The sequence below is a fragment of the Camellia sinensis genome, chromosome 6, assembly GCF_055761805.1.
Source record: "Camellia sinensis isolate YWXY chromosome 6, ASM5576180v1, whole genome shotgun sequence".
In the NCBI taxonomy this organism is placed as follows: Eukaryota; Viridiplantae; Streptophyta; class Magnoliopsida; order Ericales; family Theaceae; genus Camellia; species Camellia sinensis.
In genome coordinates this window covers 1,339,608-1,355,000 of record NC_138966.1, presented here as the reverse complement: position 1 = coordinate 1,355,000, position 15,393 = coordinate 1,339,608, and positions in this window count along the sequence as shown.

The window sequence follows — 15,393 nt, the reverse complement described above, 5'->3', positions numbered from 1 at the left end:
GGCAATTTAACCGAGGGACATGCATTTCGCAAGGCAACTTGTACAATTACCCGAGGGACATGGCATGCTTGCCAAGGCCGTGGCTTGGCATGCTTGCCAAGGCCGTGGCATGACATGCTGCTGGCCAAGGCCGGGCATGCCATGCTGCTGGACAAGGCCGTGGCAAGGCATGCTGATGGCCGAGGCCGTGGCAAGGCATGCTGATGGCCGAGGCCGTGGCGTGGCATGCCATGCTGCTGGACGAGGCCGTGGCAAGGCATGCTGCTGGCCAAGGCATTGGCATGGCATGCTGCTGACCAAGGCTTGGGCTTGCCATGCTGCTGGCAAAGGCCGCGGCATGGCATGCTGCCGGCAAAGGCCGCGGCATGGCATGCTGCCGGCCAAGGCCGCGGCATGGCATGCTGCCGGCCAAGGCCGCGGCATGCCATGTTGCTGGCCAAGGCCGTGGCATGGCATGCTGCTGGCCAAGGCCGTGGCATGACATGCTGGCCAAGGCCGGGGCATGGCAAGCTGCTGGCCAAGGTCGTGGCATGGCAAGCTGCTGGCCAAGGCCGGGGCATAGCACGCTGCTGGCCATGGCCGTGGCATGACAAGCTTGCCAAGGCCGGGGCATGGCGTGCTGCTGGCCAAGGCTTTGGCATGGCATGCTGCTGGCCAAGGCCGTGGCATGGCATGCTGCTGGCCAAGGCCGTGGCATGGCATGCTGCTGGCCAAGGCCGTGGCATGGCATGCTGCTGGCCAAGGCCGTGGCATGACATGCTTGCCAAGGCCAAGGCATGGCATGCTGCTGGCCAAGGCTTTGGCATGCCATGTTGCTGGCCAAGGCTGTGGCATGGCATGCTGCTGGCCAAGGCCGTGGCATGGCATGCTGCTGGCCAAGGCCGGGGCATGGCATGCTGCTGGCCAAGGCCGTGGCATGGCATGCTGCTGGCCAAGGCCGTGGCATGACATGCTTGCCAAGGCCAAGGCATGGCATGCTGCTGGCCAAGGCTTTGGCATGCCATGTTGCTGGCCAAGGCTTTGGCATGCCATGTTGCTGGCCAAGGCTGTGGCATGGCATGCTGGCCTAGGCCAACGTGCCACCGCCACCGCCGCGGGCCGCCACTCGACGCATCCCGTGCTTGGCTATGTAGTTTCGATGCCACAAGCCAATGCCACAAGCCAAGCGATGGCATGTGCCAAGCGCCCGCCTAGGCATAGGCGTGGCCTGTGGCCTGGCCATGCTGGCCAGCCTTAAGGGAGGTGCCCCCCCCTTATAATAGCCTGTTAAGCCCTTTTCAATCTGGCAGGAGGAAACATCAAGCATGTTCGAGGAGTCATAATGGGGTTTTTTTAAAAAGTAATGGTTTTTTGCCAAAACTTTCAACATGAAAGTTGTATGAAATAATTTAATACACCATAAAAAAAATTATAAAAAAATATTTGGCCACCGGAATATTTTATTTTAATTTATTTCAATTTTAATACTTAAAAAATAATAAAAATTACTAAAAATACTCAAAAAATTCTAGAAAAATTCCAACAATTATAAGATGAGGCACTAGTAATTATAGTAATTTTTTTAATTATTTTTTTATTTTTAATTTATTTTATTATAATTTTTATGAGTAAATAAATAATTAAAAAGCCCGACGAACGTGCAAAAACTCTTAGAGAAACCCAGCAAGCATCGGATAGCTCGAATGCAAATAACAAACGCAACAGGCAACTTCCGAGGGACATACTTTTCCCAACAAGCTTCCACTGGGGAAAGCACTAGCAACGGGTTCGCAAGTCAAAGGCAACCAAACGGCTATTACCCGAGGGACAAGCATTTCGCAGGGCAACATATACGTAAGTCAAAGCCAAACCAAATGGCAATTACACGAGGGACAGGATTGCTTGCCAAGGGCGTGGCATGCGATGTTCTAGCCCAAGGCAAAGGCACGCCACGCTGCGGGACAAGGCCGTGGCAAGACATGCGGCTGGCCTTGGCCTTGGCATGGCATGCCGCCGGCTTTGGCTGGGCTGCGTTGGCCTTGCCATGGAATGTTGCTGGCTTCGGATGGGCTGCCTTGGCCTTGGCCTTGGCCGTGGCATGGCATGCTGCTGGCCTTGGCCTTGGCCTTGGCATGGCATGCTGGCGGCTTTGGCTGGGCTGCCTTGGCCGTGGCATGGCATGCTGCTGGCCTTGGCCTTGGCATGGCATGCTGCTGGCTTTGCCTGGGCTGCCTTGGCCGTGGCATGGCATGCTGCTGGCCTTGGCCTTGGCATGGCATGCTGCTGGCTTTGGCTGGGCTGCCTTGGCCGTGGCATGGCATGCTGCTGGCCTAGGCCTTGGCATGGCATGCTGCTGGCTTTGGCTGGGCTGCCTTGGCCGTGGCATGGCATGCTGCTGGCCTAGGCCTTGGCATGGCATGCTGCTGGCTTTGGCTGGGCTGCCTTGGCCGTGGCATGGCATGCTGCTGGCCTAGGCCTTGGCATGGCATGCTGCTGGCTTTGGCTGGCAGCCTTGGTCGTGGCATGGCATGCTGCTGGCCTTGGCCTTGGCATGGCATGCCGCCGGCTTTGGCTGGGCTGCGTTGGCCGTGGCATGGCATGCTGCTGGCCTTGGCCTTGGCATGGCATGCTGCTGGCTTTGGCTGGCCTGCCTTGGCCGTGGCATGGCATGCTGCTGGCCTAGGCCTTGGCATGGCATGCTGCTGGCTTTGGCTGGCCTGCCTTGGCCGTGGCATGGCATGCTGCTGGCCTAGGCCATGGCATGGCATGCTGCTGGCTTTGGCTGGGCTGCCTTGGCCGTGGCATGGCATGCTGCTGGCCTTGGCCTTGACATGGCATGCTGCTGGCTTTGGCAGGCCTGCCTTGGCCGTGGCATGGCATGCTGCTGGCCTACGCCTTGGCATGGCATGCTGCTGGCTTTGGCTGGGCTGCCTTGGCCGTGGCATGGCATGCTGCTGGCCTTGGCCTTGGCATGGCATGCTGCTGGCTTTGGCTGGGCTGCCTTGGCCGTCGCATGGCATGCTGCTGGCCTAGGCCTTGGCATGGCATGCTGCTGGCTTTGGCTGGGCTGCCTTGGCCGTGGCATGGCATGCTGCTGGCCTAGGCCTTGGCATGGCATGCTGCTGGCTTTGGCTGGGCTGCCTTGGCCGTGGCATGGCATGCTGCTGGCCTAGGCCTTGGCATGGCATGCTGCTGGCTTTGGCTGGGCTGCCTTGGCCGTGGCATGGCATGCTGCTGGCCTTGGCCTTGGCATGGCATGCTGCTGGCTTTGGCTGGGCTGCCTTGGCCGTGGCATGGCATGCTGCTGGCCTAGGCCTTGGCATGGCATGCTGCTGGCTTTGGCTGGGCTGCCTTGGCCGTGGCATGGCATGCTGCTGGCCTTGGCCTTGGCATGGCATGCTGCTGGCTTTGGCTGGGCTGCCTTGGCCGTGGCATGGCATGCTGCTGGCCTAGGCCTTGGCATGGCATGCTGCTGGCTTTGGCTGGGCTGCCTTGGCCGTGGCATGGCATGCTGCTGGCCTTGGCCTTGGCATGGCATGCTGCTGGCTTTGGCAGGCCTGCCTTGGCCGTGGCATGGCATGCTGCTGGCCAAGGCCTTGGCCTGGCATGCTGCTGGCTTTGGCTGGGCTGCCTTGGCCGTGGCATGGCATGCTGCTGGCCTTGGCCTTGGCATGGCATGCTGCTGGCTTTGGCTGGCCTGCCTTGGCCGTGGCATGGCATGCTGCTGGCCTAGGCCTTGGCATGGCATGCTGCTGGCTTTGCCTGGGCTGCCTTGGTCGTGGCATGGCATGCTGCTGGCCTTGGCCTTGGCATGGCATGCTGCTGGCTTTGGCTGGCCTGCCTTGGCCGTGGCATGGCATTCTGCTGGCCTTGGCCTTGGCATGGCATGCTGCTGGCTTTGGCTGGGCTGCCTTGGCCGTGGCATGGCATGCTGCTGGCCTAGGCCTTGGCATGGCATGCTGCTGGCTTTGGCTGGGCTGCCTTGGCCGTGGCATGGCATGCTGCTGGCCTTGGCCTTGGCATGGCATGCCGCCGGCTTTGGCTGGGCTGCGTTGGCCGTGGCATGGCATGCTGCTGGCCTTGGCCTTGGCATGGCATGCTGCTGGCTTTGGCTGGCCTGCCTTGGCCGTGGCATGGCATGCTGCTGGCCTAGGCCTTGGCATGGCATGCTGCTGGCTTTGGCTGGCCTGCCTTGGCCGTGGCATGGCATGCTGCTGGCCTAGGCCATGGCATGGCATGCTGCTGGCTTTGGCTGGGCTGCCTTGGCCGTGGCATGGCATGCTGCTGGCCTTGGCCTTGACATGGCATGCTGCTGGCTTTGGCAGGCCTGCCTTGGCCGTGGCATGGCATGCTGCTGGCCTACGCCTTGGCATGGCATGCTGCTGGCTTTGGCTGGGCTGCCTTGGCCGTGGCATGGCATGCTGCTGGCCTTGGCCTTGGCATGGCATGCTGCTGGCTTTGGCTGGGCTGCCTTGGCCGTCGCATGGCATGCTGCTGGCCTAGGCCTTGGCATGGCATGCTGCTGGCTTTGGCTGGGCTGCCTTGGCCGTGGCATGGCATGCTGCTGGCCTAGGCCTTGGCATGGCATGCTGCTGGCTTTGGCTGGGCTGCCTTGGCCGTGGCATGGCATGCTGCTGGCCTAGGCCTTGGCATGGCATGCTGCTGGCTTTGGCTGGGCTGCCTTGGCCGTGGCATGGCATGCTGCTGGCCTTGGCCTTGGCATGGCATGCTGCTGGCTTTGGCTGGGCTGCCTTGGCCGTGGCATGGCATGCTGCTGGCCTAGGCCTTGGCATGGCATGCTGCTGGCTTTGGCTGGGCTGCCTTGGCCGTGGCATGGCATGCTGCTGGCCTTGGCCTTGGCATGGCATGCTGCTGGCTTTGGCTGGGCTGCCTTGGCCGTGGCATGGCATGCTGCTGGCCTAGGCCTTGGCATGGCATGCTGCTGGCTTTGGCTGGGCTGCCTTGGCCGTGGCATGGCATGCTGCTGGCCTTGGCCTTGGCATGGCATGCTGCTGGCTTTGGCAGGCCTGCCTTGGCCGTGGCATGGCATGCTGCTGGCCAAGGCCTTGGCCTGGCATGCTGCTGGCTTTGGCTGGGCTGCCTTGGCCGTGGCATGGCATGCTGCTGGCCTTGGCCTTGGCATGGCATGCTGCTGGCTTTGGCTGGCCTGCCTTGGCCGTGGCATGGCATGCTGCTGGCCTAGGCCTTGGCATGGCATGCTGCTGGCTTTGCCTGGGCTGCCTTGGTCGTGGCATGGCATGCTGCTGGCCTTGGCCTTGGCATGGCATGCTGCTGGCTTTGGCTGGCCTGCCTTGGCCGTGGCATGGCATTCTGCTGGCCTTGGCCTTGGCATGGCATGCTGCTGGCTTTGGCTGGGCTGCCTTGGCCGTGGCATGGCATGCTGCTGGCCTAGGCCTTGGCATGGCATGCTGCTGGCTTTGGCTGGGCTGCCTTGGCCGTGGCATGGCATGCTGCTGGCCTTGGCCTTGGCATGGCATGCTGCTGGCTTTGGCAGGCCTGCCTTGGCCGTGGCATGGCATGCTGCTGGCCTAGGCCTTGGCATGGCATGCTGCTGGCTTTGGCTGGGCTGCCTTGGCCGTGGCATGGCATGCTGCTGGCCTTGGCCTTGGCATGGCATGCTGCTGGCTTTGGCTGGGCTGCCTTGGCCGTGGCATGGCATGCTGCTGGCCTTGGCCTTGGCATGGCATGCTGCTGGCTTTGGCTGGGCTGCCTTGGCCGTGGCATGGCATGCTGCTGGCCTTGGCCTTGGCATGGCAAGCTGCTGGCTTTGGCTGGGCTGCCTTGGCCGTGGCATGGCATGCTGCTGGCCTTGGCTGGGCTGCCTTGGCCGTGGCATGGCATGCTGCTGGCCTTGGCCTTGGCATGGCATGCTGCTGGCTTTGGCTGGGCTGCCTTGGCCGTGGCATGGCATGCTGCTGGCCTTGGCCTTGGCATGGCATGCTGCTGGCTTTGGCTGGCCTGCCTTGGCCGTGGCATGGCATGCTGCTGGCCTTGGCCTTGGCATGGCATGCTGCTGGCCTTGGCCTTGGCATGGCATGCTGCTGGCTTTGGCTGGGCTGCCTTGGCCGTGGCATGGCATGCTGCTGGCCTTGGCCTTGGCATGGCATGCTGCTGGCTTTGGCAGGCCTGCCTTGGCCGTGGCATGGCATGCTGCTGGCCTAGGCCTTGGCATGGCATGCTGCTGGCTTTGGCTGGGCTGCCTTGGCCGTGGCATGGCATGCTGCTGGCCTTGGCCTTGGCATGGCATGCCGCAGGCTTTGGCTGGCCTGCCTTGGCCGTGGCATGGCATGCTGCTGGCCTAGGCCTTGGCATGGCATGCTGCTGGCTTTGGCTGGGCTGCCTTGGCCGTGGCATGGCATGCTGCTGGCCTAGGCCTTGGCACGGCATGCTGCTGGCTTTGGCTGGGCTGGCTTGGCCGTGGCATGGCATGCTGCTGGCCTTGGCCTTGGCATGGCATGCTGCTGGCTTTGGCAGGCCTGCCTTGGCCGTGGCATGGCATGCTGCTGGCCTAGGCCTTGGCATGGCATGCTGCTGGCTTTGGCTGGGCTGCCTTGGCCGTGGCATGGCATGCTGCTGGCCTAGGCCTTGGCATGGCATGCTGCTGGCTTTGGCTGGGCTGCCTTGGCCGTGGCATGGCATGCTGCTGGCCTTGGCCTTGGCATGGCAAGCTGCTGGCTTTGGCTGGGCTGCCTTGGCCGTGGCATGGCATGCTGCTGGCCTTGGCCTTGGCATGGCATGCTGCTGGCTTTGGCAGGCCTGCCTTGGCCGTGGCATGGCATGCTGCTGGCCTAGGCCTTGGCATGGCATGCTGCTGGCTTTGGCTGGGCTGCCTTGGCCGTGGCATGGCATGCTGCTGGCCTAGGCCTTGGCATGGCATGCTGCTGGCTTTGGCTGGGCTGCCTTGGCCGTGGCATGGCATGCTGCTGGCCTTGGCCTTGGCATGGCATGCTGCTGGCTTTGGCAGGCCTGCCTTGGCCGTGGCAAGGCATGCTGCTGGCCTAGGCCTTGGCATGGCATGCTGCTGGCTTTGGCTGGGCTGCCTTGGCCGTGGCATGGCATGCTGCTGGCCTTGGCCTTGGCATGGCATGCTGCTGGCTTTGGCTGGGCTGCCTTGGCCGTGGCATGGCATGCTGCTGGCCTTGGCCTTGGCATGGCATGCTGCTGGCTTTGGCTGGCCTGCCTTGGCCGTGGCATGCCATGCTGCTGGCCTTGGCCTTGGCATGGCATGCTGCTGGCTTTGGCTGGCCTGCCTTGGCCGTGGCATGCCATGCTGCTGGCCATGGCCTTGGGGCTGGGCTGCCTTGGCTGCGGTTCTTATCACTAGACGTGCGTTGCGTGCGAAGGCGTGCAAAGGCGTGCGCGACCATGCGCGCAACACGCGCACCGTGGTCAAAAGACCACGCGCGCGGTATTCGCACAGGCCACGCTGCCCACGCCGCGGGCATGCCAGGCCAGGCTGCCCTGGCCGGCTGCATGCCAGGCCGCCCAGGCCGTGCGCATGCCATGCCGTGCTGCCCAGGCCAGCTTCATGCCAGGCCGCCCAGGCCGTGCGCATGCCATGCCGTGCTGCCCACGCCGCGGGCATGCCAGGCCGGCTGCATGCCAGGCCGCCCAGGCCGTGCGCATGCCATGCCGTGCTGCCCACGCCGCGGGCATGCCAGGCCGGCTGCATGCCAGGCCGCCCAGGCCGTGCGCATGCCATGCCGTGCTGCCCATGCCGCGCGCATGCCAGGCCGCCCACGCCCGCGCGGATGCCACGCCATGCTGCCCAAGGCCGCGCCCAGGCCGCGCAAGGCCGCGGCCAGGCCGCGCAAGGCCGCGCCCAGGCCGCGCAAGGCCGCCCAAGGCCGCGGTCCAGGCCGCCCAAGGCCGCGGCCGAGCCGCCCGAGGCCGCAGCCCAGGCCGCGGTCGAGCCGCAGTGCATGTAACCCAAGGCCGCAGCCCAGGCCGCGCCCAACATGGGGCGTACCTGCCACTGCCTTGCCCTGGGCAAGGGAGGTGCCCCCCCCTTATAATAGCCTGTTAAGCCCTTTTCAGTCTGGCAGGAGGAAACATCAAGCATGTTCGAGGAGTCATAATGGGGTTTTTTTAAAAAGTAATGGTTTTTTGCCAAAACTTTCAACATGAAAGTTGTAGGAAATAATTTAATACACCATAAAAAAAATTAAAAAAAATATTTTTTTACCGAAAATATTTTATTTTAATTTATTTCGATATTAATACTTAAAAAATAATAAAAATTAATAAAAATGGTCAAAAAATTATGGAAAAATTCCCATAATTAAAGGATGATTCACTAGTAATTATAGAAATTATTAAATTATTTTTTTCATTTTTTTTATTTTATTTTGATTTTTTTATGCCAAATAAGGGCTTTAAAAATTCGAAAAGCTCCAGAAAAATTGCAAAAAAATAGGGAATGACATTTAAAATTGATTGTAGTGCATTTTTAATTGTGTTGCACGGTTTGGGTAAGATTATAAAAGAATCATGTTCAAAAAGATCGATCGAGGCGGTGGCATGCCATGGCCTTGGCCTTGGCCATGCCTTGCACAGGGACTTGGCCTTGCCCACTGCCTTGGCCTTGGCCTTGGCCTTGGCTTTGGCCTTGGCCTTGGCCTTGGCATGGCATGGCATGCTCGCCGAGGCCGTGGCATGCCTTGCTGCTAGCCAAGGCCGTGGCGTGGCATGCTCGCCCAGCCCGTGGCATGCCATGCTCGCCCAGCCCGTGGCACGCCATGTTGGCCCAAGGCATTGGCATGGCATGCCGGCCAAGGCATGCTGGCCAACGTTGCACAAGGCGGTGCCATGGCATGGCATGCTGACCAAGACCGTGCCATGGCATGCTGGGCGAGGCCGGGCATGGCATGCTGGCCGAGGCCGTGGCTTGCCATGCCGCCACGGCCGTGGCATGCCGGGCAACGGACCGGCATGGCCCAGCCCGTGGCACGCCATGTTGGCCCAAGGCATTGGCATGGCATGCCGGCCAAGGCATGCTGGCCAACGCTGCGGCACGGCGTGCTGGACAAGGCGGTGCCATGGCATGGCATGCTGACCGAGGCCGTGGCATGGCATGTTAGGCGACGCCGTAGCAAGGCATGCGGGCCGAGGCCGTGGCATGGCATGTTTGCAACGCCGTGGCAAGACATGCGGGCCGTGGCATGGCATGGCATGCGGGCCGAGGCCGTGGCACGACATGTTGGCCAAGGCTAAGGCATGGCACGCCGGGCAACGCGGTGGCATGGCATGCCGGGCAACGCGGTGGCAAGGCATGCGGGCCGGGGCCGTGGCATGGCATGTTGGGCGACGCCGTAGCAAGGCATGCGGTCCGAGGCCGTGGCATGTCATGCGGGCCGAGGCCGTGGCATGGCATGTTGGGCGACGCCGTAGCAAGGCATGCGGGCCGAGGCCGTGGCATGTCATGCGAGCCGAGGCCGTGGCATGGCATGCGGGCCGAGGCCGTGGCATGGCAAGTTGGGCGACGTCGTGGCAAGGCATGCGGGCCGAGGCCGTGGCATGTCATGCGGGCCGAGGCCGTGGCTTGGCATGCGGGCCGAGGCCGTGGCATGGAATGTTGGGCGACGCCGTAGCAAGGCATGCGGGCCGAGGCCGTGGCATGTCATGCGGGCCGAGGCCGTGGCATGGCATGCGGGCCGAGGCCGTGTCATGGCAAGTTTGGCCCAGGCCGTGGCTCGACATGTTGGCCAAGGCTAAGGCATGGCACGCCGGTCAACGCGGTGGCATGGCATGCTGGGCAACGCGGTGGCAAGGCATGCGGGCCGAGGCCGTGGCATGGCATGTTGGGCAACGCCGTAGCAAGGCATGCGGGCCGAGGCCGTGGCATGGCATGCGGGCCGTGGCCGTGGCATGGCATGTTGGGCGACGCCGTGTCATGGCATGCGGGCCGAGGCCGTGGCATGGCATGTTTGGCAACGCCGTGGCAAGACATGCGGGCCGTGGCATGGCATGGCATGCGGGCCGAGGCCGTGGCATGGCATGCGGGCCGAGGCCGTGGCATGTCATGCGGGCCGAGGCCGTGGCATGTAATGCGGGCCGAGGCCGTGGCATGTAATGCGGGTCGAGGCCGTGGCATGGCATGTTGGGCGACGCCGTACCAAGGCATGCGGGCCGAGGCCGTGGCATGGCATGCGGGCCGAGGCCGTGGCATGGCATGTTGGGCGACGCCGTAGCAAGGCATGCGGGCCGAGGCCGTGGCTCGACATGTTGGCCAAGGCTAAGGCATGGCACGCCGGGCAACGCGGTGGCATGGCATGCTGGGCAACGCGGTGGCAAGGCATGCGGGCCGAGGCCGTGGCATGGCATGTCGGGCAACGCCGTAGCAAGGCATGCGGGCCGAGGCCGTGGCATGGCATGCGGGCCGTGGCCGTGGCCGTGGCATGGCATGTTGGGCGACGCCGTGGCATGGCATGCGGGCCGAGGCCGTGGCATGGCATGTTTGGCAACGCCGTGGCAAGACATGAGGGCCGAGGCCGTGGCATGGCATGCGGGCCGAGGCCGTGGCATGCCATGTTGGGCAACGCCGTGGCAAGGCATGCGGGCCGAGGCCGTGGCATGGCATGCGGGCCGTGGCCGCGGCATGGCATGTTGGGCGACGCCGTGGCATGGCATGCGGGCCGAGGCCGTGGCATGGCATGTTTGGCAACGCCGTGGCAAGACATGCGGGCCGTGGCATGGCATGTTGGGCAACGCCGTGGCAAGGCATGCGGGCCGAGGCCGTGGCATGGCATGCGGGCCGAGGCCGTGGCATGTCATGCGGGCCGAGGCCGTGGCATGGCATGCGGGCCGAGGCCGTGGCATGGCATGCGGGCCGAGGCCGTGGCATGGCATGCGGGCCGAGGCCGTAGCATGGCATGTTGGACGACGCCGTAGCAAGGCATGCGGGCCGGGGCCGTGGCATGGCATGTTTGGCAACGCCGTGGCATGACATGCGGGCCGTGGCATGGCATGGCATGCGGGCCGAGGCCGTGGCGTGGCATGTTGGGCAACGCCGTGGCAAGGCATGCGGGCCGAGGCCGTGGCATGTCATGCGGGGCGAGGCCGTGGCATGGCATGCGGGGCGAGGCCGTGGCATGGCATGTTGGGCGACGCCGTAGCAAGGCATGCGGGCCGAGGCCGTGGCTCGACATGTTGGCCAAGGCTAAGGCATGGCACGCCGGGCAACGCGGTGGCATGGCATGCTGGGCAACGCGGTGGCAAGGCATGCGGGCCGAGGCCGTGGCATGGCATGTTGGGCAACGCCGTAGCAATGCATGCGGGCCGAGGCCGTGGCATGGCATGCGGGCCGTGGCCGGGGCATGGCATGTTGGGCGACGCCGTGGCATGGCATGCGGGCCGAGGCCGTGGCATGGCATGTTTGGCAACGCCGTGGCAAGACATGCGGGCCGTGGCATGGCATGGCATGCGGGCCGAGGCCGTGGCATGGCATGTTGGGCGACGCCGTGGCATGGCATGCGGGCCGAGGCCGTGGCAAGGCATGTTTGGCAACGCCTTGGCAAGACATGCGGGCCGTGGCATGGCATGGCATGCGGACCGAGGCCGTGGCATGGCATGTTGGGCAACGCCGTGGCAAGGCATGCGGGCCGAGGCCGTGGCATGGCATGTTGGGCAACGCCGTAGCAAGGCATGCGGGCCGAGGCCGTGGCATGGCATGCGGGCCGTGGCCGTGGCATGGCATGTTGGGCGACGCCGTGGCATGGCATGCGGGCCGAGGCCGTGGCATGGCATGTTTGGCAACGCCGTGGCAACACATGCGGGCCGTGGCATGTCATGGCATGCGGGCCGAGGACGTGGCATGGCATGTTGGGCAACGCCGTGGCAGGGCATGCGGGCCGAGGCCGTGGCATGGCATGCGGGCCGAGGCCGTGGCATGGCATGCGGGCCGAGGCCGTGGCATGGCATGCGGGCCGAGGCCGTGGCATGGCATGCGGGCCGAGGCCGTGGCATGGCATGTTGGGCGACGCCGTAGCAAGGCATGCGGGCCGAGGCCGTGGCATGGCATGTTGGGCGACGCCGTAGCATGGCATGCGGGCCGAGGCCGTGGCTCGACATGTTGGCCAAGGCTAAGGCATGGAACGACGGGCAACGCGGTGGCATGGCATGCTGGGCAACGCGGTGGCAAGGCATGCGGGCCGAGGCCGTGGCATGGCATGTTGGGCAACGCCGTAGCAAGGCATGCGGGCCGAGGCCGTGGCATGGCATGCGGGCCGTGGCCGTGGCATGGCATGTTGGGCGACGCCGTGGCATGGCATGCTGGTCGAGGCCGTGGCATGGCATGTTTGGCAACGCCGTGGCAAAGACATGCGGGCCGTGGCATGGCATGGCATGCGGGCCGAGGCCGTGGCGTGGCATGTTGGGCAACGCCGTGGCAAGGCATGCGGGCCGAGGCCGTGGCATGGCATGCGGGCCGAGGCCGTGGCATGGCATGCGGGCCGAGGCCGTGGCATGGCATGCGGGCCGAGGCCGTGGCATGGCATGCGGGCCGAGGCCGTGGCATGTCATGCGGGCCGAGGCCGTGGCATGTCATGCGGGCCGAGGCCGTGGCATGGCATGCGGGCCGAGGCCGTGGCATGGCATGTTGGGCAACGCCGTAGCAAGGCATGCGGGCCGAGGCCGTGGCATGGCATGCGGGCCGTGGCCGTGGCATGGCATGTTGGGCGACGCCGTGGCATGGCATGCTGGTCGAGGCCGTGGCATGGCATGTTTGGCAACGCCGTGGCAAAGACATGCGGGCTGTGGCATGGCATGGCATGCGGGCCGAGGCCGTGGCGTGGCATGTTGGGCAACGCCGTGGCAAGGCATGCGGGCCGAGGCCGTGGCATGGCATGCGGGCCGAGGCCGTGGCATGGCATGCGGGCCGAGGCCGTGGCATGGCATGCGGGCCGAGGTCGTGGCATGTCATGCGGGCCGAGGCCGTGGCATGTCATGCGGGCCGAGGCCGTGGCATGGCATGCGGGCCGAGGCCGTGGCATGGCATGTTGGGCAACGCCGTAGCAAGGCATGCGGGCCGAGGCCGTGGCATGGCATGCGGGCCGTGGCCGTGGCATGGCATGTTGGGCGACGCCGTGGCATGGCATGCGGGCCGAGGCCGTGGCATGGCATGTTTGGCAACGCCGTGGCAAGACATGCGGGCCGTGGCATGGCATGGCATGCGGGCCGAGGCCGTGGCATGTCATGCGGGCCGAGGCCGTGGCACGGCATGCGGGCCGAGGCCCTGGCATGGCATGTTGGGCGACGCCGTAGCAAGGCATGCGGGCCGAGGCCGTGGCATTGCATGTTGCTGGCTTTGGCTGGGCTGCCTTGGCCGTGGCATGGCATGCTACTGGCCTAGGCCTTGGCATGGCATGCTGCTGGCTTTGGCTGGGCTGCCTTGGCCGTGGCATGGCATGCTGCTGGCCTTGGCCTTGGCATGGCATGCTGCTGGCTTTGGCAGGCCTGCCTTGGCCGTGGCATGGCATGCTGCTGGCCTTGGCCTTGGCATGGCATGGCATGCTGCTGGCTTTGGCTGGGCTGCCTTGGCCGTGGCATGGCATGCTGCTGGCCTTGGCCTTGGCATGGCAAGCTGCTGGCTTTGGCTGGGCTGCCTTGGCCGTGGCATGGCATGCTGCTGGCCTTGGCCTTGGCATGGCATGCTGCTGGCTTTGGCAGGCCTGCCTTGGCCGTGGCATGGCATGCTGCTGGCCTAGGCCTTGGCATGGCATGCTGCTGGCTTTGGCTGGGCTGCCTTGGCCGTGGCATGGCATGCTGCTGGCCTAGGCCTTGGCATGGCATGCTGCTGGCTTTGGCTGGGCTGCCTTGGCCGTGGCATGGCATGCTGCTGGCCTTGGCCTTGGCATGGCATGCTGCTGGCTTTGGCAGGCCTGCCTTGGCCGTGGCAAGGCATGCTGCTGGCCTAGGCCTTGGCGTGGCATGCTGCTGGCTTTGGCTGGGCTGCCTTGGCCGTGGCATGGCATGCTGCTGGCCTTGGCCTTGGCATGGCATGCTGCTGGCTTTGGCTGGGCTGCCTTGGCCGTGGCATGGCATGCTGCTGGCCTTGGCCTTGGCATGGCATGCTACTGGCTTTGGCTGGCCTGCCTTGGCCGTGGCATGCCATGCTGCTGGCCATGGCCTTGGGGCTGGGCTGCCTTGGCTGCGGTTCTTATCACTAGACGTGCGTTGCGTGCGAAGGCGTGCAAAGGCGTGCGCGACCATGCGCGCAACACGCGCACCGTGGTCAAAAGACCACGCGCGCGGTATTCGCACAGGCCACGCTGCCCACGCCGCGGGCATGCCAGGCCAGGCTGCCCTGGCCGGCTGCATGCCAGGCCGCCCAGGCCGTGCGCATGCCATGCCGTGCTGCCCAGGCCAGCTGCATGCCAGGCCGCCCAGGCCGTGCGCATGCCATGCCGTGCTGCCCACGCCGCGGGCATGCCAGGCCGGCTGCATGCCAGGCCGCCCAGGCCGTGCGCATGCCATGCCGTGCTGCCCACGCCGCGGGCATGCCAGGCCGGCTGCATGCCAGGCCGCCCAGGCCGTGCGCATGCCATGCCGTGCTGCCCATGCCGCGCGCATGCCAGGCCGCCCACGCCCGCGCGGATGCCACGCCATGCTGCCCAAGGCCGCGCCCAGGCCGCGCAAGGCCGCGCCCAGGCCGCCCAAGGCCGCGGTCCAGGCCGCCCAAGGCCGCGGCCGAGCCGCCCCAGGCCGCAGCCCAGGCCGCGGTCGAGCCGCAGTGCATGTAACCCAAGGCCGCAGCCCAGGCCGCGCCCAACATGGGGCGTACCTGCCACTGCCTTGCCCTGGGCAAGGGAGGTGCCCCCCCCTTATAATAGCCTGTTAAGCCCTTTTCAGTCTGGCAGGAGGAAACATCAAGCATGTTCGAGGAGTCATAATGGGGTTTTTTTAAAAAGTAATGGTTTTTTGCCAAAACTTTCAACATGAAAGTTGTAGGAAATAATTTAATACACCATAAAAAAAATTAAAAAAAATATTTTTTTACCGAAAATATTTTATTTTAATTTATTTCGATATTAATACTTAAAAAATAATAAAAATTAATAAAAATGGTCAAAAAATTATGGAAAAATTCCCATAATTAAAGGATGATTCACTAGTAATTATAGAAATTATTAAATTATTTTTTTCATTTTTTTTATTTTATTTTGATTTTTTTATGCCAAATAAGGGCTTTAAAAATTCGAAAAGCTCCAGAAAAATTGCAAAAAAATAGGGAATGACATTTAAAATTGATTGTAGTGCATTTTTAATTGTGTTGCACGGTTTGGGTAAGATTATAAAAGAATCATGTTCAAAAAGATCGATCGAGGCGGTGGCATGCCATGGCCTTGGCCTTGGCCATGCCTTGCACAGGGACTTGGCCTTGCCCACTGCCTTGGC